The sequence below is a fragment of the Periplaneta americana genome, chromosome 16 (assembly GCF_040183065.1).
Source record: "Periplaneta americana isolate PAMFEO1 chromosome 16, P.americana_PAMFEO1_priV1, whole genome shotgun sequence".
In the NCBI taxonomy this organism is placed as follows: domain Eukaryota; kingdom Metazoa; phylum Arthropoda; class Insecta; order Blattodea; family Blattidae; genus Periplaneta; species Periplaneta americana.
This window is the reverse complement of record NC_091132.1, coordinates 57456270-57482426: the sequence shown is the minus strand read 5'-3', so window position 1 is coordinate 57482426 and position 26157 is coordinate 57456270.

Genomic DNA, 26157 nt, shown 5'->3' with positions numbered 1-26157 from the left:
AAGATTCATCGAGCCATCGAACAGAATCGTGAAGAAACGAAGCAGCGAGAACAAGTCTCTAGAAGCAGAAACTTCCAGGGTCGTACTTTCTGGAAACTGTGATTTAGTGATAAATAGGAGACGCGAAGAAGGAGCCAGCGAGTTGTTGCTAGTATTGGACAGCGAGTGAGCCAGCAGTGCCTGGGAGTCTAGGGTTCAACACGCGAGTGAACTTGAGCAGCGTCCAGGCGGAACCAACGCAGTTGGAAGAATTTAGTTCGAGTGCAGTGGACTGTCTCTAAAAGTCTTGGGTTCGAGATACTGTGAACTTGAGTGAATGAGCTAGAATAACTAGCCAAGGCAAACGAACTGAGAACTGAGAGTTTTGTTTTGTAAATAGTGCTTTGTGAACATTAGTTGAGATTAGCAGTACACTGTTGTTTTCAATAATCCAAGTGAATTGTCATTGTCGTCTGTGGAGTGCAATAACGAATACTGTGTTGCTGTGTGGAGTGGAAATCCCATTGTTGACGGGAGTGTTTAAATTAAATTATAGAAGGTGATTGTTGTTGTGACAAATAAAGTTGCATTATTGTTTTGAATAAAAGTTACAATATATTTCAAGGGAGAAAACAAGGGGTGGAGCATATGCCAAGAGAAAAATTACCATGACAGCACTGGGTTTGCCTGTTTCCCAATATTAGACACGTACATAATTGCGTCAACATTTCTCCATTACGTCAACATTTCTTAGGGTGGAAGGGGGGGGGAGGTGTGGGTTGCCTGCTCGAAACCTGGGTACGCATCGAACCTTAGTGTAGTCGGTCATTGTGGGTTTGGGAATGCGCCTAGCTTGGGGGTTAGCGCAGTAGATCGTGAAATGTCGCAGAATAACTTCGTTTGGTTTTACAGGACAACGTTTAACTGTAGAATTTTATTCTAATCTATTCCAACAGACAAAAGTAATTAAAGGAGAGGTGCGCAAGAATTGAATATATTGCTAACCCACATCGATAGAATAGGGGAAATGGACTCACGCAATATGTTGCTGTCTAAATATTTAGAATTGAGAGCGGGTAAGAGTAGATTAGTAGAGAATGCGATCTGCTTTCATTGTTATGTCATAAACTGGTCATGAATTCCTTTATCAAGGTTGAAACATACGCTGACGAGAATGTGTATACTATATCCTTGCTTCACAGCCAAATGGTCAACATACCTGTAGGGCAGCGCCGGGCATGAGAGCGGCTCTGTTTAGCCAGCCAGAGCTGCTTTCGCTGCGCAAAGCACTTCAATTCCAAGCCGGAGCAGAACACTCACGCAGTGGCGGACTCACATTACAGCATTACAGCTACCTTCCCTTCATTAATATAACAAGAGCCATGGTTGTACTATTTATTTAGTCTGTCAGTACATAATAGTTTATAAGGATATTTCATTCAATTGTACAGTAGGTACAGACTTTATAACACTCTTATTAATTTAATGAAATAAACTTCACAGTTACATAATGGTATTAATACAGTGCGATCGAAAAGTCCCTCCGCAGTTCTATTAGTTCTAGTAACCCTAAAATACAACCTTGTAGAAAGTTGGCATTTCCCCGATTTATTCCGGTTTGACAACTTCACATCCCCAGTCCATCATATGCTTAGCGACCAGTGCTGCCACTTGAATTCTCTACCAAATATAGTGCACTTGAGTTCTCTGCCTAGTGGATTTTTGGCTATACAAGCACTGCGGAGAGACTTCTCGATCACACTTATAAACATATGTAATAAAGGGTTACAATCAGAAACACAAGAAGGAATTAATAATAAACACTCTCTTACACTTTTATTTTGCATGAAGTTTGCCTGGGTAGCGTAGTCGGTATAGCACTGGCCTTGTGTGCTCGAAGTTGCGGGTTCTATCCCGGCATTTAAGTGTGTTTAAATTCGACAGGCTTATGTCAGTAGATTTACTGGCATGTAAAATAACTCTTGCGGGATAAAATTCCGGCACACCGGCGACGCTGATATAACCTCTGCAGTTGAGAGCGTCGTTAAATAAACCATAATTTATTTATTTTTTTTTTTACATGAGTAAACTATTGTAACGAAATCGTACTTCTGTCAATCTGAAATCAATAAATATTTTCTACTGAAACAAAACTATTTGAAACTCAATAACCAAATTATTATTATTTTTTTTTTCGAGACTTCATGAGATCGTTTCATTTGCAGAAGCCGTTCAATGTTTGGAACAAATGAATTAGTCATGTTCAATCTCAAAATATAATTTAGGTTTTTGTCTGACATACATCTTCTCAGGCGGGTGCATCGTCAAAGTTCGCCATCCTATTGCAGAGTCAACCACTGCACTAACGGTGAGTGACGTACATATGCATGCGTCACAGCACTCGGGAGAATTGCTCTTTAAAGTAAACAGAACTCATTTCTAAGAATCACTGCTCTAGGGAAAAGCATCCGCTATTACACTTTGATATTTTCTTCGTAAGCAAATAGCATGAATTTACTTACTGCCAATGATAAGAAAGTTATCGGAAATATCAGTAGTTACATTGAGGAAGATTATTATTATTATTATCATCATCATCATCATTATTAAGGTCGAAGGATAGATCGAATAAGAGTGACCATCTGATTCCAAAGGATTTGCAATTATCCATGAACATTTTAAGGTGGTCATGTTAAGAAGTTATAATGTTTTCTTAGAACACGAGAGGGGAGATTTGTTTATTCTTAGAGATTGGTTCTAAAAGGAAAACTGTGGATCTTAGGAAAAATTAAGCGAACATTCTATGCCGTTCGATAACGATGACCAAAATTTAATTACACATAAGCACTCGTTAATTTTATCGTGACGCCCTACTTGGGTAGTAGACCTAATAGTTTGTTCTATGTTTAAAGAGCCTCCGCCTATCTGCAACTCTGTACATGGTGTAACGAAAAAATTGGGTAAAACTTCAGTTATGGATTCCTAATGATGTAGGCTTGTAGAATGAAACATAGTTATATCAACATGGGTCCAGGAATTCTTGGTTTCTGAGTAGAGCTTGCAAGTATGATCATAGTACACTCCACTACGTTTGTTTGCTGATGCATTCTGTTTTCATTTATTTAGATAAACTGTTCAAAATGTCCATCACCTGCCTGAATACAGACCGCAGCTCGTTGTCTCATCGAGATTCGAACATGCTCCCAAGTTTCTGGCATAGTTTCATTGTCTGACAGCCTTCAGAATCCGCTAACGAAGAGTTCTTTCAGTATCCACAGAAGTCGAATACACCACAGAAAGCAGTGCACTGGATTAGATCTGGTGAACGTGGAGGCCAAGCATGTTCAGGGATACTTAAGATAATGAAATCATAACGTCCGGTTTCATTTTCAAGAGTGCAACACAGGCATGTTGTTGACAATACTATGTTATATCTAAATAATACGACATTGCCACTTCTTATGAATGACTGCCACTCAATCTTGTATGTGCTTTGCAAAGGATAAGACAAAACAAAAAGAAGTGGCAACTTCGTGAGAGCAATATCACAGCACATATCTGTCATACTTTGGTGTCAAGCAAACACTGATGATATTATAACCAGAGCAGTCTATAAACACTGCTTATTGTAACTTATAATAAAGGAAGAGTTGTTGTAAGCGTTTTTTATAAACAAGACACAGACTCTATTATCCTAGACTTTAGCATCTCTGTTTAATTTATACTACAGATAAAGCCTGTCGGATCATTGGAAGGAAAATATCGAAGTCAACATTCATTGTGTCGCATATCTGACGACTTGTAATGAAATTCATCAGCTAGAGTTACAAGTCTCATTTCGTTGCTTATTCCGGTGAAGCACAGACGTGAAATCAATGCCGCATGTATTAGAATTAGGTCTACTATTTTAGTAGGTTATTTTACTACGCTTTATCAACATCTTAGGTTATTTAACGTCTGAATGAGGTGAAGGTGATAATGCCTGTGAAAATGAGCCCAGGGTCCAGCACTGATAGTTACCCAGCATTTGCTCATATTGGACTGAGGGAAGTCTCCGGAAAAAATCTCAACCAGGTAACTTGTCCCAATCGGAAATCGAACTCGGGCCACCTGGTTTCGCGGCCAGGCGCTAACCGTTGCTCCACAGGTGTGGAGGTCTACTATTAATAAGGTATTAGTCCTACGTAATATTAGTGGTATAGGTAGTAATATTATCGAATAGTGTAATAATTGTGTGGCGGCCGTGGGAAACAGCTAATTAGCTGGCTGCTTGTAACAGTAACAACAACACATTGGCTTCGCCTATAGGACTTGGAAAACCAGTGTATAAACAAGCGGGCGGCATAGTTACAGACGTGGGCATTTAAAGTGATGCGCCGTACTACTCTGATTGCTGCAACACGCATCACTTGTTAACGTAATACTCAGTGGTGGATCGCGTGAAGTATTGAAACACGGAACGTTAATTAACCCTTGGTTACTCGCGTTAAATTTCGTAACACCAGTACTCACCTGGATTACAATGGTAATCCACATTTGTTTTTGTTTACAGACAAGGTTTAAACATTGCAATTAGATTTAAATGTTAAGCAAATATATTGTTTTCAGTTATTACAGTAATGAGAATGGATATGTTACGCATAACGGAACGTATTAAATATTAATATTAATAATGAAATATATTATAGTACACAAATTGCATTCAAGTGACATGTTTGCATAATAGTTCCACACTGGATGTGTCTTTGAGTCATAATTTATTGTTGCACCATAGTTATGAGTTAGTTCACTATCATCATAATTATGTAGGATATCTAGCATTGTTGCTTACTCGATGTTTGAAGGTCACCTGAACTCTTGATGTAATCTCTCCCGCAGGAAACGCAAGTTCACTACTGCTGACCTTTCTTACGTCATATTTGATAACGAAATACCTCTCTCAGGGGTGTAGCAATGAAAAAATTCAGGGATGTAACAACCATTCTCACTTCACTTGTAATATTTTCCAAAACAAATACAAACTATTTTACAAAAAGCTGAAACATAACTGTATTTCTAATTTGCATCATTTGAAAATAAAATTAAGCAACCTATGAAAAATAGATTCCAAGAAACTATCAATCACATCACTAAGAAACAGAAAAAACAATTACGCTATTTTTTAAACCTCTTACTGTAGTTCTTTGTTGTTTTTGTCAATTTACGTCAATTGACTCATCCCCTTAAAAGAAGGGATTCATTTAGTCTTCTACGTCACGTAAATCGGCAAGTTTTTCAAAATTTGGAGTTATGTCAGACATTGCAATTATGAGCTGATGGAATAAATTTTCGTCTGAAATACGTGATCTTGGTTTGGATTTTACAATGGCCAGCTGAGAAAAAAACTGTTCGCAAATATAGGTTGAGCCAAACATAGAAGCAATTTTCATAACAAAAGTCCGAAGATGTGGATATTTTACTTGGCAAAGTTGTTTATATATATCTAAACCAGTCATATTTGTGCATTTGCACTTGGTAAATGTGTCATTTTTCAGTCGAAGAACTTCTAACTGAAGGTCTAATCTTACACATTGATCATTAATGGAGAATGGATTAGCAAATAATAGAAATTCATTCTCTAATTTCTTAAAATCACTGAATCTTTTGTCTGTGAATTCACTTATTACATTTTCCAATATTTGATACAAGTGGCTAATGTTAACATCGGGTGATAGATTAAGCGATTTTAAAGAAGGAAAATGATAAAATTCTCTCTGATTTAACTGCATCAGAAATAGACGCAGTTGTGACACAAACAGCTTTAATTCATCGTACATATGTACGATATTTTTATCTTTTCCTTGAAGAGAAATGTTGAAATCGTTAAGAGTGCTGGTTATGTCGCACAGAAAAGCCAAATCAATGATCCACCTCTCGTCTGTCAATTCATTTATCGTTTCACCCTGAAAAGGAAACGCATAATGATTATATAGTCGGTTTACAAGCAAAACACATTAAGTGAGGAATATTACTTCTGAGCAAAAGGCATTTGTACTGTATATACTGCTTATGTATAAACTTAGAATTGGAAAATAAAATACAATTAAAAAGAAATAACTTACTCAAATTAAGAATATTTTGAGGATTCAGTTTTGTCGGAATAAAATTGTCTTTTTTTCAGAAGTAATATTTTTGACTTAATGTGTTTTGCTTGTAAACCGACGATGTTACTACGTTACTATTACTTACTACTACTACTTACTACACACCACCACCACCACTCCTACTCCTATTTCTACTCCTACTACTACTATAATTTAAAAAAATAAAAAATTATATTATATTAAAACGACGCCACAACTGCCAAGGTTATATCAGCGTCGCCGGTGTGCCGGAATTTTTCCCGCAGAAGTTCTTTTATATGCCACTAAATCTACTGACATGAGCCTGTCGCATTTAAGCACACTTAATGCCATCGACCTTGGCCGGGATCGAACCCGCAACCGCGGGCACAGAAGGCCATCACTCTACCGACTCCGTCATTCAGGCCGACACTATTATTACTGTTTATTATTATTATTATTATTATTATTATTATTATTATTATTATTATTATTATTATTATTATTATTTAAGTTACAGTAGTTGCATTATTTTAAGTTTAATTACTGAAATACAAACTGTACCTGCTTGTTAAAGAAATCACTTATGATGTTCCGCAGATCAAAAAACCTCTTCAACATTTTCCCACGACTGAGCCATCTCACTTGTGTGTAGTATGCCATGTCTTCATATCCATCACCCATCTCTTTCAACAATTGCCTGAATTGTCTATGTTTCAGTGATTTCGATTTTATTTTATTAATTGTTTTCACTACAACGTTCATAACACTTTCGACGTTAGCAATTTTCGAGCTTAAAACCTGTTGATGTATTATACAGTGAAAACTGTAAATAGTATCAGATCTTCCCCGTGCAGTCAAATAAGATTTTAACCTGCCGACGAATCCTTTTTTCTCACCAGCCATGCATGGTGCTCCGTCAGTTGTGACAGATATTAATTTCGACCAGTCTAGATTTCGTTTTTCTACGGATGAACAGAACGCTTTGAAAATATCGTCACCTGTGGTAGTATCCATCAATGGGATTAAGTCCAATAGATATTCATTAATAACAAGCTTCTCATCCACTCCTCGGATGAATAATACTAATTGTGCCGTATCTGTTATGTCCGTGCTCTCATCTATGGCAATGGAGTACGCCATAAACTGTCCCACTTTAACTTCCAATTGTTTTTGAATATCATTTGAAATATTCACAACTCTTCTACCTATTGTTCGACGGGAAAGTTTCAGTTTTTCAAACATATTTTTTTGTTCTGGACATATTAATCCAACAGCCTCATTCAGACATTTCTTTATAAATTCCCCTTCTGTGTAACATTTTTTAGCTTTCGCGATCTCCCAAGCTATCCGATAACTCGCCTGAACAATTCTTTTCGATAAAATTTCACTACCTAAGCTTTTCTCTGTGTTGGATTTGTCTCTAGCCTGATATTTCTCTTTCAACTCTAGTAACTGTTCTGTACGATCACAACCTGAAAAAATACAATATTGTTACAGAATAAAAAACGATTACCAAACCTCATGGAAGAAGATTGAACAAGCAGAAGAAGAGTAAACTCCATAAAATCATATGAATGCTTAAAATTAATATACTATAAATATTGAAATCAAACACTTGCCTTTAATTTGTCTGTGTTCGTTATGACAGCTTTCATAATGTCGCTGAACGTTGCTCTTCTTGACTGCTAGTAAAATTTTGTAGCATAATAAGCACCTAACACTTTCTCCTTCTTCGCAACAAAAGAATTCATTTTCCCATTCTTTGTGGAAGTAATATTTTTTCGACTTTTTTACTTCAGGAGCTTCCTTAGAGAGCGACATTATTTTAGCGAAATCCACCGCTGACTTCCGTTACCTCAGACCGGTCGGACTGGTAAACAGCTAGGGGTATGGAGGGAGGGAAGTCACGTGGCTACGTTCGACTCCGTGCGAAATGTACTACTGATGCCCACGTCTGTATGTTCAATGTTTACAAATATTTCAAAGAAGGACGCGAATACTAGTATTTACTATTATTATCCATTATTTTATATTAATGAACTATTACGTGGTAATACTATGGAACAGTGCAATAATTATGTGGCAGTCTTGGAAACAGCTAATGAGCCGGCCTCCTGTAATAGGACACGGAAAATCAGTGTGTAAACAAGCAACACATTATTTTCAGTGTTTACAAATATTTCAAAGAAAGAGAAGACAAGTGTGACTCACTCATGCTAACACTGTTGTTGCTATAGCCGGTGTTCCCTGAACTACTGTGAGTGAAATTACTCCAAAAGACTGTCTGTGGCACTGATAGCACTGATAATACTTCCTTGATAGTAATAGTAATGCTAATATTCGTATTGAGGCAGTGATTTCGCTTTTCTTCTCTACCGGAATAAGCAATAAACTAAAACCTGCAACATTGGCCGATTTCTTTTGTGTACTACAAATCATCTCATACTCGACGCGTTTTTAAGGTGAAGACAAGACCTGAACACTCACTTCGAGCCTCTCCCTCGACTGATAAAAATATTGCCTGTAACCGGCATCTGCACATCTTAAGGCTACACCAAAATAAAATTTAAAAATATTTTACCTACAGTGTTCATTTTTTGCACATACATTATTTGGTACAGTGCGAAGCAGTGAAGCAAGCTGCAGTATTCGACCCGGCAGCGATGTAAAGTTGGTACTGTGTAGCGCCTGGTTGGGACACGTAGGAATATTACAGCTCATGCATTTTGTAAAGACACTCGGGATGCGCAGTAGGGGAACTACGTTTATATGTAGGGGATAGGAGTAGAAGGGAAGGTCGGGCGTGTGTCTACCGAGTTCAAGGCAAAGGCTAACCCATTCCCCTATAATTCGTAAGTAAACTCATCCGATCTCGTGCGCAGCTCTGTAGGAAGAGTGAGGGAGTGTCTGGACATAGGCTAATGCTTGAGCTGTACATCTCCTCTCTCGCGCCCTCCCACCCTCAACCATTCAATGCGGCCAAGGTCATTGACTACCTGCACCATACCAACACAACTCCTCGAGTCTCCGCCTTCTGCTTGCCACTTCTGCGGAGCCAGTTAGTATCCGCATTGTATAGAAATAGTGTGTGTGTGTATACACAAATCTTGAGCTCAATTGGTAAATATTTTGTACATTTTAAAAATGTTTCATAAAATCGATTGTATTTATTTTCTTCATCTCATATGAAATTATTCTTTATAACTGAAATTGTATTATTATGTTCAACATGCTGTCATTAATAGTCTAATCCAATTGGCATTGACATTTTAAGCGTGCACATTAATTTTGTTAAAAAAAATATTTTACATTATTGTAGCTCAAAATGCGAAGGAAAGTGCACCACTGTACAGATTAATATTATGTTTTTTAATCCTTTCAAATTCTGCTGAGATATATCATGCAGTAGCTATAGATTGAAAGAAACGTGGAAAAAATTTCATGTAGCTAGCTCAAAATTTTTAGGTTTTGAACATGGCCAGAAGTGCAAACACTAAAAAGCGAGAAAAACAGCAGAGACTATGGAAGGTTTACAGCGCGCACATATTTAAAAGTGGGTACCAAAACAAATGTTCTAAATCTCTATAATTTTACGAGGATCATGTTTAAACATCGAGATATTTTTTGTAAGTAAAAAGAAAATATCATTATTTCACTTCAGTTTACTCTTAAAGGAATTTGGAATGGTGATACCGTGAACTTATTCAGTTAAGGATGTTTTTGCTATTCTGCTACTAGTAATGAAAACACCTTGTTACTATTACAGTCGAGAAGGTGGACTTCAGAAGTAAAGTGCAGTGCGTTTTATGGCTCGCAAAATTGGAATCAGTCAGGCCTAATTTATTCTTTTCCGCTGTGTCTTTAATGAGAATCTGTCACACGAAAACATTTTCCATTGGAATAAGAATCGAAAGAAACGAGATACCTTCTGAACAAAATGCGTGCAGATAAACCGTCTATAACCGTCTCTTGAAGCCGTTCGTGTAATTTACGTCCGTAGTCCTAATAAATCAGTGTGTAAAATATGTGCTCAACAAGTAAACATTAAAAAAACTATAGACAGTAAGTCATGTTGGTTAACATTTTACTGCTCAATTGCCTATAAATTTCAGTTGTTACGTACACTCAATCCAGATAATAATGATTGTAAAAGATACTAAATTTAGATTCTTCATGAGATTGACAGGGACAAACAGTTTTTAGATCTATAGTATTTAGTGATAAGGCCACTTTCATGTTTCCTGACTTGTTCATCGGTACAAGTGAGCATAAGACTCATGAAAATCCACATGGCATTGTTGAACATGAGGACAATGACCTGAAAGTTAATATGGGATCATATGCTAACCTCGCAGAATTATCACGATATGTTGGAACTGTTTGCAGTAGGCTTCTCCAAATTCCCAACGCAAGATGGTGTTCCTGCGCATTTTATTTTTCACGTAGTTCGAGAATTCCTAAATTAAACAATTAAACAAGTGACGTATCTTGTGTGCGAAAACAGTATCTTTTGAGCCAAGTTAGAAGTTCCTTTTCAGTCACTAATTTGCTATGGAAAATAAAAATGTTTGTCACGGACTGTACATAATGGGATTTAAACAACTCGGCCGACAATTTTCGACTGTTTTGCCAGAGCAGTGTAGCTATACCAATGTGGTATACGTTATTTTTGCTGTTTGATCATGGAATATGTTAAAGGAGGCACGAACAGGGATAACGACATGATTATCAAATATGAATTTAAATATCGTGAAGTATATGTTTCGACGATGAGACTACTAGTTGGAGTAGAGTTAAAGTCTCTGTTAAGGGTAAGTAGGGGAAGTTAAACTATTGTGATTTTATTTTCGTTCTTATCAGGTGTACAGTTAATTCTTGGCGATCGTGAAATATAAGAAAATAAATACTGCCACGCCTCAAACGAAAGTACGCTATCTACACAACTCTTCGTGGAAAAAAAAAAGAGTGAAATATCTTCCAACGACCGTACAAATTACCGAAACCACTCTCCAAGAACAATCAGAATCTTTATAGGCTACAACTTTCAGTGACATAAAGTTATTTCGCGAAGGCATATATCGCCAAAAGACGCAAACCTCTGCCCGCTTTTCTACGTAATTGTGCCGGAACCAATCAATGCCTTAGGTCGCTACAGTTGATTATCGATTAAAAGTACAGCCCATTCAAAAAATTTCGCAGTAAAATCTTTCAAGTTGCTCAATTTTTTAACAAAAAAAAACCGCCCTAAATAAGGGTTCGAATAGATCGGCCTACTAATCAATTCATAAAGAATAATCATTAGAACTAATTGTGTGACAATTTGAACGGGAAAAGAAAACTTTAAGATAAATGATATGAAAACATAGGAAATCATTTACAATAAAAGTTTGTTGGGTACAAATGATTACTAATTATAGCTAAGGATGATTTTAACACATGAATCCTATGGCATCAATCGTTGCATCAGAAATTTTAAATTGTTTAAGTTGATTTAAAGTTTCTCGTGGGATCGTGCCACGGGCATCGAACATGAGCCCAAAAACTGTCCAATGTGTGATGTGGTATTGTGCTCCAAGATGCTAACAACAAGGCTCATATATGACTTGTTTTTCACGACACACCTCTTGTGGCTGTTGCTCATGTATTTCGAAACGGATTGTGGGATCAAGAATGACACCCTTATCCTTCTGTCGATCAATTATGATGATATCAGCACAGTAGAGCCATCAGAAGAGACGCAACCAACCTCCTCATAAACCTCATAGGAAGCATTCTGACGGATTGAAGATGCGATTAGAGAACGAACCGTATTATGTCTGTTGATTCGGAGCAATTCGCTCAAAATAAACATGTTAAAAATTTGGTGTCACTCAAGAGGTGTTCCTCGATTAAACATTTTCACAAAGGTAGATCGAAAGGGGCGAATGGAAACTATGGCCACAACGCTCTCCGACCTTAATCCTCTGTAATTTTAGTCATAAGAGTCATGTCAAACAATGTACAGTGTACCCATTATCGGCATTAACCATTTGAACCAGAGAAGATTCACATTCGTCACTTCTGATATTAGTCTATTGGTTGTGTGTCAGGAATTGGAGTACAGCTTAGATATCTGCCGGACTACTAGATGAGCCCACATCGAACTTGAGTGAACACGCAGTAAAATCTTGGATAATTATTCTTTCATTTAGTAGTTCTTGCACATATATCTAATTTAAAACCCGCACCATTACTTAACAAACACACTGTGTGTATGTATATACGTATACTGTATTGTATGTGTACTTTATACTATGTAGTCCATGAGAGATGAGTCAAATACAGCAGTTCTATCGATATCGTCATGTTTTAGAGCTTCGATACTCGATACTCAACAATCGATACAACTTTAAATCTGAAAATACAATAAAAATTATTTCATAGAGCACTTTACTCATATATTACGTACCTTACTGGCCACATATTTTTTAGAAGCAAGTAAGGAATTTCTAGGTTGTGTTTATGGAAGTCCGTTAAAACGATTCTTTTTATAGTATAAATAAATATAAAGACCTGTACGGAAGTGTTTAATAATACTAAACATATATTAACATTGGTGGTCCCCTCTTCCGAACTTACAACATACACAGGACTTGCGCATAAAATACAATAGTTTACATCACTTTTGTTCGTATTTTATCTGTTTGATCTAGAAGTCCCATTGTCAGCGCAGTGCAGTCGATGAGTGCCAATAACACTGCTGGGTCCATCGATAACCAATAATGAAACCGAGGTTTAAAACGGAACGTACGGTTTACTATTCATTACAATCAGCGCGGACATCATTAATGGGAAATAGATGGCATATTTGGCAACAATATTAGGTTACAGTCACAAATGAGAGGTGAGAAAACTTGTTAAAAACTTAAATTCCGTTTAAAATACATTCACCACTGTTCATAGAGAAGAGTGATATGGTTGAAACAATAGTTAATGATTCGTTTCATATTCTATGTAGCAGAATTTAATTGTATTCAGAGGGAGATCAATTAGTACTGAAATAATGCACCGATGTGCTCTACGTTAGCATTTCTTTTGTAAACCGTACCAGTGTTTTGTGAAGGGGCTTATTGATGTGGCGAGATGATAATTGTGCTCTAAAAATGTCGCTTTGAATGTCAATTTTGTAAGTGAGTTTCCAAAGCGAGGAGGTCGTTGTTTGAAATAACAGCCCGTCCCCCTTCGCGCGCAGACATCCATATCGATATCGACCACTTTTGCACCGAATTCGAGTGTCGGGAATGTTGGTGGTAGACTATCATTTTACATTGAGGAAATAGTGTGACAAATGATAACAGCAGGGTGACATATCCTTAACTCGCTAGATTCTTGTACCATAAATCTGATAACTTCAGGAATTAGTTGGAATGGAATTGAATTTAACTGAGGGGGACACGGATGGCCCAGCACTGTGACCTGTTCAGATCTATTGCGCTAACCCTCGATATGGAATGAGTTGCGTGCCACAGATCCCCTACGCGCACCAACCCAACCACTTCCTTAATGACCGGTCCCTACAGCCGAAGAAGCCATATACCATTCCTGCTTCGGCAACTTCCCCCAAGGCCGTCGGTCCGAGGCGAAACTCCTCCCCCGAGTAGGTCCGCCTCGGGTGTTCATTGCAGAAGCCATCCAACGTCGCGTAGTTACATTCCACGGAGGCCGGTCGAGAGAGCCAGTAGCTTCGGAAGGCCGCTTGTAGAGTGATCTGAAAAACCAAAAACGGGATGAGGAAAGGATGATGGGGGAGGAAAGGAATTGGCGAAGATGAGTGGGGTTCCAATCGCCTGATAAAGTTACCTGATATTCATCCATAGGAGTGAAGGAAAAAACCCGAAAAAACCTCATAAGGCAACTCGTCCTGACCGGGAATCGAACCCGGAGTTAGACTCGCTAAACCCTCAGCCACAACGGTGGACCTCAGGAATGAGTTATTGTGAAACAGAGCTTAAGTCCAATCGTAGTATGTCTCTCTTGCTCACAGTTTACTTTGCTTCATCGTATTATTGATCTCAGGAGCTCTCATTGTAGTTGGCTAAACATGTAGTAAGTAGATCTTTGTGACATTGTCATCTTATATTATTTCGCTGGTGTTAATTGCATCTGTACATAGCCTATTTGATTTATTTTTAGACTGTTGTGTGTGCAATTTATATAGAGATATTTAATTAGTAGATTACTAATCTCGTGGTGTATTAGCTGTTAGATTGAATATGGACGTTTTCAGGGAAAGGCCACTAACACACCGTGAAACATTTCTCCGTATTGTATTCTGTTGTATAGTGAATAGTTTGAAGAATATTGTTAATTTATATTAATTTTTTAGGTTTTGAACAAAGTGAGCTATTCTGTTATTATTGTATTGTTTACATAATGTTAATATTATGCATGATTCCAAACAAGTAAACTCATCTGTTATTGAATAATTATGCAAACAGGAATGTGTAACACGTTAATTTTTTTCCTTATTATTCTTCGTTAAATGTTGGTCGAAATAGAAGTTTACTTACCAGCTGCCAATTCTTGTTTGTTTTGTTGGTCTGTTGACGTCTCATGCTGCTATGCATTCGGTTGCGTTACAGTCCAAGTTCATTCAACATCAGAATTACGATACGAATTTCCTAGTTGTTATTACAATAGAAATTAAAATTTTTCTTGAAAACAATTATGGATTTAATACTATGTGCCACATAGAGATATATTACAGCGGTCATCAGCATAGAGAACCCTGGGGCTAGCGTCTCATCCGCGAAGAGCACACTGCACTTATATATGAATCGAATTCCACTTTTGCAAAATCTGAGTATTCATAACTTCAGTATCATTGGTGTCATACACTATGGTGTATTCGTAGTTTCTAACGGGTATGCTCTCTACCTCTTCCTGCTGTACGACTGGGCACACGGGACTGCTCCGCTTACCCTTTACCCATTTCAGCGAGTGCTGACGTAATTATAAGATTCACAGAATTGTTATTCACCTGATGATAGTAAGAAATACTGTATCATATTTCAGATTTTAACGTCTTGCGACGTAAAAGGAATATTTTCAGAAGAGTACAAATAGTTTTTTTCCCCCCCTGAACGTAAAAGGAGTATTTCTTTTGATAAAATGAAAATGTTCATTGCTATTTCTTATAATGAGGCAAGAATCATAATTGTAGGCCTATACTTTGTATGTTATTTTTATAGACTATTTATGGGTACATTATTTTAGATTTACAAATTATTGTTTTCGTGTTCTAAAGCCGTGGATGATTGGAGCACAAGTTTGATTACCACCCGACTGTATATGTTTGTCGTTTTGGTTCATTGACATTGAGAGCTGCGCTACTACTTTTCATTCGGTAGTGATATAGTCCAAACTCACACAACTTAACAATTTCGGTACCGTCATTTCCCACAACTATGGTCCTGGAACACAACAATGGTCCACAATGCAACCATTCAGAGACCATTGTAGAGGTAACAAAGACCTTTCCTAGATAGCTGCAGTGACTTGACTTCAAACTATAGTACAGCAAAAATATAGATAAACGAGGTACTAAGTTGTGGAGTACAAAATTTGAATGGTTATATTGTGGATCATAGTTGTGTTTCAAGACCATAGTTATGCGAAATGACGATACCAACTTCGTAGCTCTGGTTATGACTTATGAGAAAGAAATTTGAAAGGTTCATAAGAAAGTGAACTACGAGTATTTTTGTTAGCGAAAGTTACCGCCCGCAGTATGAAAAATTCATATCTTTGAACCGGTCTGTTTCGTTGTAGAGGTTGGAGTGGATTCATAGCAGTAATTAAACGCAGACAAATAAAAGATTTTAAAACAGGTGAATCCCCTTTTAAATATGTGGAGTTGGAATTTCTTTCCTGTTATTGAATGAATTCTCTCACGCTGAGGCAACGTGAGAGCAAATGGGGGCCATATACGTCCTCCGGGTAGCGTGCCAAATAACTTTGTGTTACTGAATTAGTTTTTTTTTTATATTTAGCACAGATATTTTTCCCCCAGTATTGACGTGTAGTACTTGGGGGCATCACTAATCGTCATCGAATTGCGTGAGTAGGAGAGCAGAGCGCATGCTCTGAATACAGCTTTAATGGATAGTTCATTGCACACGCTTCTGGTCTCTTTAAAACGCTGCGTGGAAGGTAAACATAACCTTGATGGACTTGAGAAGCCATATGAAAAGTGTATATTGGTTTTTCCCAGCATTACGCTATCCGTTTAGAAATGTTATTGGAAGAGCGTATGTTGAGAGAAGATAGGAAATAAATTCGTGTGACATCTGAGATATTAACACAATAAAATTATTTGCTAAAATAGTTATACCAGTTATGGAATATGACGAAGTAAGGAAAGATTGTAAATTTTAGCACAGTGTATGCAATATAAGATAGAAAATGTAAATAAAAAAATTGAGACAGTTCTTAAAGAGAGAGAGAGAGAGAGAGAGAGAGAGAGAGAGAGAGAGAGATATCACAAGATGTGTTAATGTGCCGCGATTAAAGGCGTTACGCTACAAGTCGGCAGAACAAGGGTTCGATTTAGAGATGAACAAAACTAACTGCCGCTCTCGCTCGCTGTGTTCGTTGCACTTGTCTTTCGAGTCTCGTCTCGTCTCGTCTCGTCTCGTCTCGTCTCGTCTCGTCTCGTAACTCTTGTGCGCTTCGAGTCTCGCTCATCATTCTCGAAATAGCATTTGGTCGACGTGAAAAGATTTCACGTAACTTTAAATAACATACATAATTGAAATAAATAACTTTAGCGATGTTTAATTTATACAAAAGGACGAAAGAAAACAGTATCACAGTTATTAAAATCTTCTGGTTCTACTATCAGGTATTACCTATCTTTATATAAATAAAAAAATATCAAATAAATATGAATTTCTCAGAAATATAAAACATAGCGTTAATTTTTTTTTTTTTTTTTTTTTAACTTGAGATTGTATACTTGATCTCAAACATACTGAAAAAATTTCCTAAGGTAAGATTGGGGAACGCATTTCTACACTGAAAGGTAGAGATGATGTTTCAAATAGACTACTTGATTTTTTATACATGTATAACAGTTGACAAAACGGATAAAAGTTCAGTCTGATATAAACAACTGATGATTCAAGGCTGCTTGACGTTCCGGAGTTGATCATTCCCGAAGTCCTGATGTTTTGAACGATTGCTTACAAGCAGTCAACGACAGGCAATACTGTCGTGGGGGTTTTCGGCTTTGCGGGCGCTGTTAGTCTTGCATTCTCGCTCGTTCGTCTCTAGTTCGATTCCGTTGATCAAATCGGCTATAGCCCTGGGGTTTATTTAGCCTCTATAACAGAAATGATTACCACGGGTACTTGAGGGTACAGGCGGCAGGCACATAGGACTGACATCCCTACCGCCGTTAATGCTGATTGTCTGTAGGCTACATGTGTGAGCCCTAAACTCCTGCTACCCTGTGGGCCTCCGTGGCTTGTAATGGGGATGTATGTGATGTGTATATATGTATATGTAATTGAATACATGTTACTTAATTGCATCAAATAAAAATATGATACAGTGCTCCATTTCTGTCGTTTGAGTGATAGCTACGTGAACTGCGTGTAGGCGCGCTGGTGATGGAATTTGTGGTGGACAAAGAGATATTGCAGGAGGGTTTTTCTCGGAGTACTCCGGTTTCCCTCCATCATTCCACCAACACTCTCCTTCTCCCCCTCATTACATCTATTATCAGCACGCTTCGAGACTTTGGACCCGATACAATAAGTTTTACTGTGCATGCACTATAGGTTGTTGACTCGCTGCAGGTAGTGAAAGGTAGAGATGTGTTCAGGTAACAACGTTGCTATTTAGAGTAGAGTACGGTAGTATGGGGAAACACACATATTTACATTCTGAAAGTAAATATACATTACACAATAATAATGTCAAAAGAATGTGAAAAGCATTATTCTCCTGTCTTTTATAAGCATTTGTGTTTAATTATACACAGTGTTAATGGTGGAAATAAACATGTAGCAATTTTAATTTTTTCATTTATCCTATTGGTCGTCTTTAGGAAGTGCAGTTACAGTACCGAATTGCAAAGTACCTACTACAAGATACATTCTCAGTGTCTCAAACGTAAATCTTTTTCGGTTATCTGCCAAAGTTTGTAGGATAGAAAGCTGCGCTCTACGTCGCATGACGTGATAGGAGCAAAACGAAAAAACCTAACATCATTGCTGTCTCTAAGAGACAGTCCTTTATTCCCGGGTGACTCTATGTCCACTAATTTGCTGTTTATGTTACACAATGTTCCATATCCGTTATTTTTACCTAAAATTGATTTCCACTTCTGTTTTACACGTTCAGTAACCGGTGTACTTGATGTGTCATTAATTCTCTGCATCATTTTCTAAATTAATTTGAGGGCTTCCGGCATCTCTTGCTCTGACTTTTTTAACCGTGTAATAGTTTCAGACACAGTTTGTATGAAAACCAAATTATTCGTCAGAACCTTCAAATCTAGAGCGTTTTCCTTTGCGTATTTGTTGGCATTCATTCTACAGTACCCCCACCCACTGTACGCTTTACTACTATACTCAGTACGCCGTTATGCGGATTTCCCACTGAACTGCTGTATTGGGTCCGAAGTCTCGAAGCCTGATTATCAGCAATGGTAAAAATAGGCTGGGGTGAAGTCTTGGGGGGTACTACGAGTTTCCGACGCTGGTATAGGAAAGGCATAGGCTTATCAGATTATTTGGGTGCGGACGTTACCTAGATCTTTTAGGGACTAACAGGCCCTTGGAACTTATCACGCTACTTGTCCGCGAAACGGAACCTGGCTCTATAAAAGCTGAAGCAAGGTGGTCCACCTGTCAGCATCGGATTCACGAATGCCACCCGTCGAACTTGAACAATTATAATATACAGAGTGATTCACGAGGATTTACCATCCTTTACGGAGCTTATATCCGAAGATATTCTGAGCGTAAAAGTCATATAAACATGGATCCTATTCTCAATATTTTATATTTATATAGTTACGTTTCGTTATTGAAACGCATTGCTGTGAACGCGTGATGTTGATCAGCGTGCAGTCAGCAGCCGTATGCAGTTACGTAGAGCGACGAGTGCCGCTCGCAAGCGTGCGGCCAAGTGCATTCAAGCGGACGGCGACATTTTTTAAAATGTGTTGTAAACTTTCCAAGATTGTAAATTAGGGTGCAAAATTGAACTGCAAATAATGAAGTCGGTGGAAGAGGTGTGATTTGTAATAATTGTTGTGATAAGAATAATGTAATTTTCTAGTTAAAATAGAAAAAGATGTCTGTACGAAGCAACTAAGGAGTCCATGGCACATTTTTAGCTTCATAATACTTGCCAATTAAAGAAATAATAGGCTACTTCTGAATGGTTCATTCTCTATTTGTATTAGTCTTTTATATTCAAACTATAAAAAAAGTATTTTACAAACAACGTTAAATAAGTGTAACTCTGAAAATACTAAGAATATGAACTATGTTTACATGATATTTTTGCTCAAAATGTCTTCAGAAATAAGCTCTGTAAAAGACGGTAAATCCTCATGAGTCACTCTGTACATATAGGGCGCACAATGGGTATTGTACTGACCTGTCACCTGTAAAGCCAGCCAGCCAGGTAGACACATGCTGATAAGTTATTTTTAAATTGAATGAGATAAAATAATCTGATACGAATTGTTATCTTATTTAATGACGAAATTATTTCATTCCTATTTCACTATATAAATAAAATTGATAATGAAATGTAAATATAACCAATCTGCGGATCACCACCTTAAAAAAAACATTAACGAATTGCGATTCATGGGAACTTATGTAATCTATGAAACACGAGGTGGTGGTGACATAACTGAGATGATTATTATTCTAGATAAATATCTTCATGATAAAGATTGGTCCCGCATCATAACTACGACCTCATACCTTGGACTCGCGTTACGGAATGAACATTGATTGGTTTGTGCCCACTCAGCATCGTAATGAATTTCTAGAGCTAGCAAAATCCAGTTTTGCAAGTCAAATATAATGGTTCAGATGATCTTCGTGCTATCAATATATTACCTAAAGACAGATTATTTAGCCCAGACAGCTCAGCGACGCGAAAGAGGGGAAGCAATAGTAGTAGTCGGGAGAGTTCCAGAGTAGAGATAAGGGTTAGCGGTCGGTAACGCTAAACTGTACTGGAAACACAACGCTATACCGCATGCGTGACATCCGATCGCTCTGACTGTAGGCGACAGACGGCGACTGTCAGGACTACATAATCGTACTTTTTTTTTGTACATACTGGATGGGTAATCGTTCATCTCTACTGAGATGTCTGGACGTCAGACCAACAGTCGATAATTCGACTATAATTAGTGTATTTCGAACTGGCGCATCAAGGTCAAGCAATGGACTGCATTTTCCACGTGTGCTTACCCCATTCCTGGACCGTTCTCCTCAACTAAAGACGCCAGGAACAGCCAGGATTACCAGTGCTTCAGTTCACAGTTTTCAGTTCAGTGACTCGTGCGTGGTTTGTACGTTTGAATGTGAACTTGATCCTCCCGTTCGAAATGCACTGATTATAGTAGGCATTGGCCCTCATGTGCTGTCGCTCAATGGGTTTATTTTATTTTTTTAGAGAACTTTGAGGTTTGTCTGTCCGTGTCTTAGTCTGTTTATAAGCATGATTCGCGTAACGAGTAGGCCTACTTGTGTTGTTGAAAGTAGTGCGTTTATTTATTTTTAATAAGAAACCTTTTAGAATTGATAGCATCCGTCTAGCGGTCTAGTCTGTAGTCGGTTACCGACGAAGTCATCTTGCAGCTCTGCTAGATGAAAGGAGGTTTGTAATGTATCAAGAGACAAAGAAATGTTTGAAACATGTTATCTAGTTCAGGAACAGGTTTCTTGAATAAACATTGCAAAGGCGAATGGAGTTATTGATGCGTAAAAACGTAAATTAAAGCCAGAAGTAACGGTGCTCATCTGTTTAAGTGTGATTTAATCATTGCTGTGGCTGAGAACTTTAATGTTCTAGGAGGCAATAATCTGTCTTCTTCCCGTAACCCCTCTCGGCCAAATGCGCGGATGTCAGCCAGGCATGAATTATGCGGCCCGCGTGCCTGTAAACAATAGTTTTCACATCTGTGAATGCAGGGCCGCTCGCACAAGTGATAACGAGTGGGTGTTGGGGAAGTGGAAGTTTCCTCCCAAGATATGTCTGTTTGTTTTAGGTCATGGAATTGTTACATTTACAACACAGAGTGAATTTCATATTTCACAACTTGCATACGCCTGGACATCTCTTTTTAAGGGGTTAGGTACAGCTTACAGCAGTAAAATTTTATTATTCAACATTTTTTTTTCGCCACTACTGTATCTTGTACAATAATGAAAGTTAGTATGTGTAAAACACTGTTCTTCTGCTATATGAAAAAAAATATTTTTACGATTTAAAAAAGATTATTTACTTCTTTTTTTTTTTTTTTTTTTTTTTTTTTTTCAAAATTCAGTTCACTGTAGTGATGAAGCCTTTCCTACATAACTCAAAAACTATCCAGCATTCTGTGATGAAATTTTTTGTGTGTATTTATGCATATCATATCTATAATATGATGCAAGATCACTTCTCTACCTTTGATAGATTGCCTGATAAAAATCAATTCATTTTAAGAAATGGTCAAATATCAGTATTTTCTTATGACACAAAATAAAAACAAAATATTTATTAAGGAATGTAGTTGAAAGAGCATGATATTAAAGAGATCCTACATAATAGTACATTATGCAACGAGCCTATAATGCTAGTAATTAAGAAGCTCGTATGAAAATTACCATTATAGGCGAGTTTCATACGACTTTTTATTCTCGACCATATTTCTAACTTGAAATTATTAATTTTATATGTATCTAACTGACCTTGAGCAATACCTCGTAAATTGTGAGATGTGCGTAGACGCGAAAGTATTGATTTTTTCCGAGGAACAGATGTCCACATTGACCTTGATAGCCTATAAGAACCTACATAGTAAACTAAATATCAACTTTGATATAACATTGAAATTAAATTAGACATTGAAAAACGAGATGACAAAATGAATTTATTTGAATATTATTTACAATTAACGCTAATTATTATAGTAGCAGAACATAACCTTCTGCGACTGTATTGGATTTTCAGTCTCCGTGACTTTTCGCTAATTCTCTTTCGATTGCATATCCGAGAATAATCGATACTTGGGGTTTTATAACGGTACAAAGCCGACTTGTCATTGGCTGAGGTTTTATAACGGTACAAAGCTGACTTGTCATTGGCTGAACACCTGTACTTTAATGAGTAGGTGTACTTTAATGACATGCATTAAAAGACTGCTACCAGATGTATAATTACTACATTTCGGCATGGTCGAGCATAAAGAATTTAACAAGTTTATGAGTTATGAGGGAAACGCTTCATCACTGCTTAGTAAACTGCCATCATTTTGAGTTTTGAAACACACACACACACACACACACACACACACACACACACACACATATATATATATATATATAACTTTTTTTTTAAATCGTAAAAATATTATTTTTCATATAGCAGAATGACAGTGTTTTACACCTACCAATTTTCATTATTGTACAAAATACAATAATGGAGGGGAAAAATTATTAAATATTTCCAAAAATTTTACTGCTGTAAGCTGTACCTAACCACTTAATGAGATTAGTGTTGCATCTTGAAATAATTATTTTGTCGTTATATTAGGGTGGACTTTGTGATGAGTATAATACTTCAGTGTCCTGCAGGCTATGGATTGTAAATCTGCTTCAGAAGGCTGGTTGTAGCCAGAATTGAAGCAGGAATCCGAAATTGAAATATTCGAGAAATAAAATAAATCACTTCTTTCGTTATGTTATATTGTTTAATGAAATTCGTGTGTGTATGTACGTGTGGATGAAGTGCATTGTATATAAGTACAGTACACAAGGTGGAAGTAATATAACTGGGCAGATTTTAACAGCTTATTCCTTGGATAGAGTACAACAAAAATTCTATTATTGTAATATATTGGTCCCAAATTAATACATTTTTCAGGAAAAAAAAATATATTTTCTCCTAAAATGTTAACACTCTTTTACTCCGTAGGGACTATTCGTATGATTATGATTTTTATTCTTATCATTAGAGAACCTGGTAACCTTTGGAATTTGTCAATAAAATGGACGCTTTTCTTGCAAATTAATTAAAAAGATTATTAACACTTACCGTAACGTTATTACTTGCCATTGGAAATCTGGAAACCCAATGAAGTGAGTAAGGGATGAAACTCTGCTGTTCAGACTGAGTGCGTGTGTGCTCTCGTACGTGAGCCGGCGGCGCGCAGTTGCCAAACTACACAGACCTTCAGCCAAATTATCTAATTAGCCATGCACTTAATTACAAAACTCATAATAGGGTTTCTTTTATTTATTTTAATGTATTTTATTTCCCACTTCAATCTGAACAGTTACTGTATAATATACAGTGTATATATATATATATATATATATATAAAAAATAGATTGTTTGTATGCATCTGAAGTCTGATTAGTGTAAGAGGCCTATATAGTTAATCGGTTATGTATGCAATGGAGGGGGAAAAGAACTGGCCACCCTATCCCATTATCCGCTGTCCTAGTTGCTTCATAAGTGGTGCCTTGTTGGTATCATTTGTGAGGTTCAGACCTGTCTTCGGACAGATGACTAAACAACAACAAAACTGTATATAGCCCTAACTTTCACTCTGTAGCCTATAATCGCTATTTTCACTCTCTTCCATGTGAGTCAGGAAATTTAACGCTCTTGGTTTTTTGGTTTAAAATGTAATTCCACTTCATAATGTAATAGTGAAACTATTCAGTTTAGTAGAAAAATAAACATCTGACAAAAATAAGATGCGAACTTCTGCACTTGGCGTAAATACAGGGTTGTTTCCGATCTCTGATAATGAATTTGAATGACATCATGTGCGTCAGGAGTCATACGACAGCTGAACTGTGGCGCGAGGCGACAGACCAGTAGTGAGCGATTTCATAGTCAGAGTGCACGGCGACTCACAACAGAAATTCCCAAGAAAATCGAGCCTTTTTGGAAGGGGTAGCCTACATTACGACCCTTTCCAATGCCAAGTACAGTTAGGGTAAAAATAAGAAGCCTGCAATAAACGAGGTTTCGTTATTTCCAAGAAAGACATCTTCTGTATACTTAATAAGATTGGTGGGGTGCGGCGACTTGTGACGGGGGGTGGATTTGCTTGCCTTTTCTACTCTTAAATTAGTCCCATCCGAGCTTTGCCAGTCTTATTAGGAGCACACAAGTTGCCTTTCTTGGAAATAACGAAACCACGTCTTTTGCAGGCTCCTATGATTTTCACGTAACTGTACTCGGAAAGGGTTGTTATGCACCCCTCCCAAAAAAGGCTAGATTTTCTTGGGCATTGCTACTGTGATAAACCGTGCACTCTGATTATGAAATCACTCACTACTGGTCTGTCACCTCTCGCCGCAAAACAGCTGTCTTGTCGGTGTGATTCCGGACGCACATGTCGTCATTCAAATTCGTTATCAGAGATCGGAAACGACCTTGTATTTAAAGTATATCCCGATTTTTTCGAACTAATATAATATGACAGCCTTAGTCATAAAAGCATAAATTGACCTAACAGAGTAGGGCTAGATGCCTTTTAGATATCTGACAACACCACTGTATATACTTTCGATAGGCCTATGTTTGAAACCGCTAATTTCAAGACAAGTTGACATTCTCAAATTGTTCTTCACAATTTAATCACTATATTATTTTACTTTTTCCTTAGTTATCTTGATTACTCTATTTTATAGGTAGGTCTACTAGTTTAACAGGAATTTCACTGCGCTATTCGTCATGTTTCAAATAGAATTGAACTAAAACTACAAACACGAAAGTGGAAAAAATAAAATGGAAACAATGAAAGTGCGTTTTATACATAACCTTATCCCTGAACTCAAAACATTGTTAATCGCAGTTTAATATTCCACGGGTATACTCGGTTGTGAAAGGATTAAACAATAGATGTATTGCAGGGAGGGATAGGGGTTATTTATGTCATGAGAGGAAGAAACAATTTTTATATCGTTGTGATAAAACGTAGTTCCATGTTTTTGTGAAGTGTTTTGGTTCCACGAGAGGTCTTACCCTCCGTCCATATATTTTATAACGTTGCGTGTGACATATGCATGCAATATAAACGATTCGAGATGTTTCTTTTTCCCTCTCTGCGACTAGATAATAAGAATGGATCTGCGATGTTACCGCGTGGATACGGGTTTTTCTTCGTACCTTGTTGTAGTATAAGCTTTTGCCATTTCCGATACGATCTCTTGAACTACGACGTCCATGCATGCCACATAATACGAACCGATGAGAGGGTGGAGCTGAGGTCTTTCGATAGCTTGAGTCGTGCTGCAGCCCCTTGGTGACCTTATTGCCAGCCCAAGTGATGGTGAGTGAGTGGGATTATTCAACCACAAACTACTCACATTCATAGTTAAATACAAAAGTTAGTTTCTCAAAGTAAAATTTAATGTGAAAATAATATTTCGGTGAGTTGAAATTCTTTTTATACATGTAGCACATATATTTTCCAATTTGTAATATGTATCTACGGTATGTATCTAATGCCTACTCACTTTACTTCACGTGATTCGGGTTCTGCATATTGCGGATAGATGACAGGAGTGTGACCCATTTTCTAGTTGCACACCACTTTGGCGGGCCACGCTGTACATGATGTGCATCTGTGGACAGTTACGTCGTGTACTAGGGTGACTGTATGTGTAAGTGTTCGTGTAAATGTAATGTATGGAATGAGTGATGATGGTGGAGATGAGGAAGGGAGAAGGGGAAACTCGGTGCTGGCACGTAGCCTACTTCTGTCGAATATCACAAAAGGGGACGACAGGTTTAACGTCCCAGTCCGACGGACGAATCACTATCAACAGTGACA